Here is a 4,317-nt window from a genome sequence, read left to right as displayed (position 1 = left end):
ACATCTCATCACTCACCAAATCTGTCAGTTCTACCTTTGAACTGCCATTTGATTTTATACTCAACTTTCAATTAGCAATAATCGCACCTCGGATAAACGTCATTGGCTACGATACTGCCACTCACAAAGCTATACTCAACTTTCCATTCACATTTATCACATACAGGTCAAGCCCTGGTCATCTCTCCCTGAGACTCTCCCTCCACCCATCCAATGCACTCTTTTTAAAAATTTATTATTACATTATTTAATTATTATTTTATTTTGGCAGTGGGGGGAAGGTAAGTTAGGTTTATTTATATTTAGAGGAGGTACTGGGGATTGAACCCAGGACCTTGTGCATGCTAAGCATGTACTCTACCACTTGAGCTATACCCCATCCCATCCAATACACTCTTATCAAAATTATCTTTCTTTCTAATTCAAAAATATGATCATATCAGTTCCTGGATTGAAATCTTTAATGACTCCCATGATTTACAGGCTAAAACTCCAATCCCTTACCACGGCTAGCCCTGACTGGCTTTTCAACCTCTTCCCTAGTCATTATTCCTTGTAAATCCTATTTCTAACAAGCCATGCTACTAGCCACTGCCCAAGGACAAAGGAACTAAGTGAAAAAATGAAAATATTCTGGTACAACTGTCCTGAGAAGTTTAGCTAATGTCCCCTTGCCCCCATGCACCCTCTCCCTCATCTTCCTCAGATCCCAAATATCGCATCTTTCAACTTCTCCAAATCTATCCCCAGATTCTTCATTTACACGGAGACAAATAATTGATAACATTTTAAAGTGGAATTGGTGGTAACTGCCTTTAAGTAGATTTTATTCCACTCATCAAAGAGGGATGGAACCAGCAGTATGGTAAGGCTTTTTCATAAGGGGATTAGAGAAATGGAGGTTTATACAGTCTACCAGGGAAGGTGTTATAAAATAAGTTTGTCAAGTTAGGGACAACCTGGGTAATGTTCTACAGGGCCATAAAACCACAACCTTTGGGGTTATCTTTTCCACTGGACAAAAATTATTTCCCTCTATTCTAGACAAGGTCTACAAGTTAACATGTAACTTCAGAGTCTGAGCCTATAATTAACAGTAAAAAGTAAAGTCACACACAGCTATCGTCCCTGGATAATTAAATAATTCTTGGTTGAATCTGTTAAACAATGCTTCAGCATAACAATGAAAGGGTGACATTCGTCCACTTTTTAAAAAATCTTATTCCCAAGTTTTTAATGATTTTTTTTTTCAAACACATCAATGGAGGTGATCAAAGTGAGGAAATTCAGGCGTCAGTCAGTAGATGAATGTGATAGATGAGAATTCTAATATGTGCTCCTGCCCTTGAAACCACATGTGAGGACAGTCTGTGGGTAAAGCAAATAATGAAATTAGGGAGGAACGTCTCTGAAAGGCTAATACCATCTGATGAGCTCAGTGATTTTTGGATCAAAGATAAAATTTGATCCACTGGGCTTACTCTGGTGACCCAAGTCTAACCAAGAGTTCGAAAAGCAAATCAGGCCTATCTTCTGGAAGAACCACAACTATTTCCTGGAAGAAACACAAAGACAACCTGGTTATGCAGGCACAATCTGGAATAGGAGAAAGTCACTGGTTCTGGAGCAGACAGACTTGAATTTCAATCCTAATTCAACCACTTACGAGCTGTTGATCTCTGAAACTCAGTTTCTTCACTTGCAAGTGGATGATCAGAAGTATCAAAAACAATGGATACATGCACCCCAATGTTCATAGCAGCACTACTTACAATAGCCAAGACAGGGAAACAACCTAAATGTCCATGGACAGATGACTGGATAAAGAAGCTGTGGTATATTTCTACAATGGAATACTACTCAGCCATAAAAAATAATCAAATAATGCCTTTTGCAGCAACATGGATGGACCTGGAGATAGTCATTCTAAGTGAAGTAAGCCAGAAAAAGAAAGAAAAATACCATATAATATCACTTATATGTAAAATCTTAAAAAAAAGACAAATGAACTTATTTATAAAATAGAAACAGACTCACAGACATAGAAAACAATCTTATGGTTACCAGGGGGGAAGGATGTAGTGAAGGATAAATCGGAAGTTTGAGATTTGCAGATACTAACTACTATATATAAAATAGATAAAGAACAAGTTTATACTGTAGAGCACAGGCACTATATTCAATATCTCATAGTAATCTATGGTGAAAAAGAAGATGAAAATGAATATGTGTTCATGTATGACTGAAGCATTATGCTGTACACCAGAAATTGACACAACATTGTAAACTGACTACACTTCAATAAAATATATATAAATATTTTGAAATTTAAAAAATGGTGAAATGGTGCCCAAATATTGGTTCCCAAACCAGTGTTTGTGAAAAAGTTTTTGCCAGTTTATAAAAAAATAGTAATAATATTAAAAGTACATAGACAGAGAAGTGGATCTTATAGAGTCCAGATTTTCATAAAGTTAAATTTCAATGCTGGGGCTTTTTTTTTTAGTTTGTTCTATTTTGTAAATGGTAAAATGTCTTTTCCATTATGAAGTAATGATAATCATAAACAGCAGATTTTAAATGGTTTTACATGGCAAAATAAAAGTTGGCAACCCTACGTCCGTTTCCAAGTGATTTTTGATATTGCTCTGGGAACCATTGTAAGAGAGTGTATGAATTTACTTTGTGAGATAAAAATATGTGTACAGAGCAAGCTCTTATGACGTTGTCTCTGGAAGTGCTGTTTTTTTGTATGGTGATGAAAATGTTATCCAGCTGGTTCCAACGGTTCCTGAGGAACCTAAATGAAAGCATCAATTCTCCTGGGAGTCTAACTGCAGCCAGGCCTCTCACAGAGAAGGAACTGGGGGCCCACGGGCAGTACAGAGCCTCTTGGTTAAGCCTGGCCTTCCCTTGAAAAAGAGGGATTTCATCCCACAAGACTTTACTTCTGGGAGGAGAGTGAATAGCAGGACAGGACCCTCACTCTTTAGTGGCTAAGAGTCTCCCTGGCCTAAGAGTCAGTGATGAGAGGGAGGAATTCAGTTTGCTACAGGAAAACAGGGACAGCAAAGTAAAGGAGGGCCTTGTGCTCATATTTGGGAAACCATGTGGGGCTGGCGGAGCCTTCACTGGCCCAGACGAGTTATGCAGCCATGTCTGCACAGGAGGCAGGACAGCCCAGGACTTCTGTCAGAATAAATGATGCTGGAACATCCCAGGGAGCCATGTTGCCCTCTTGAGTGGACCAGGTGTGTTTTAAATCCATTTTTTTCACTTTACATAGAAGTACTCCATTGGAAGAAATAAAAACAAACCAGAGATGAAAATCAAATTCACTCATATACTAACTGTGAGACAATTCTGTTAACGTTTTAATATATAACCTTAGGGTGCTATTTTCCCCTATGCATAAACTTTTTTGTTTTCGAAAAATCCACAGAATATCGTGCATATAGTTTTCTATCTTTTTTTTTCATTTAACAAAACCCCGCACATTTTCCCATGTCACTAAATGTACCATGCTATTTTAATTGCTATGTAATCCCATTGTGCAAATGTGCCATAATTTAACAGCCAGGGGGTGGGGGTATTTAGATTTCTACACACACACACACACACCCACCCCCAACAGCGTGGTGATAGCTCTTGTAGCTAAATCCACCCATACAAAATGCGAATTGCAGACTCTAGATAATGGGTGTATGAGTATCCACTGCACCATTCTTTCAACTTTTCTGCATGTTTGAAAATTTTTATAATATGATTATAGTGAAAAAAATTTTTAATGTCTTCTTATATGGAACGAGTTGGTCAAAGAGGATGCCTGTTTACAAGGTCTGAAATGAGAGCCGGACGGTCAGCTTCCCGGATGAACTCGGACACGGGTGGACTCCTCCCAGGCCGGTCCGCGCCCCTGGGATCGAGGCGGGAGCGGCGGCCCACCCGGCTCCCGCGCTGCCTCGGGCGGTGCGCCTCTCCCGGGAAGCCCGGGGCTGCAAGAGCGCCCTGTGCGCGCTTTCGCACGGCCTCCCTGCAAAAGACCAGCGGAGCGCCCGGCTGCCAGGCGCGCAGCATCAAAGCTGCAGGCGCCCGGAGAAGAAAAGGGCCAGTGTGCGTTCGGGAAACTCAAAAGCCCTTCTCCAGGCACAGCGACTCACGGGGGAGGGGGACGGGGAGAGGGACGGGGAGAGGGAGCTGAAACTGCGCTTGAACAGTGTGGGCAGTCAGGCCGTGGGTGCCCCGCCAGGACAAAAGGGCCTCAGTGCTGGAGAGGAGGCAGCCCCAGGGCCTGGTGGCAGCATAAAGGGAAGCTGT

General features: G+C 41.3%; 1 pseudogene; it reads right to left on the bottom strand.

Annotated features, from left to right (window-relative positions):
* On the bottom strand, positions 1-131 carry LOC116278072 (U4 spliceosomal RNA; annotated as a pseudogene).
* Positions 132-4,317: the final 4,186 nt, after the last annotated feature.

The sequence above is a fragment of the Vicugna pacos genome, chromosome 6 (genome assembly GCF_048564905.1).
Source record: "Vicugna pacos chromosome 6, VicPac4, whole genome shotgun sequence".
NCBI classification, from domain to species: Eukaryota; Metazoa; Chordata; class Mammalia; order Artiodactyla; family Camelidae; genus Vicugna; species Vicugna pacos.
The sequence above is the reverse complement of the archived record's forward strand: the minus strand, read 5'-3'. Positions and strand labels throughout refer to the sequence as shown.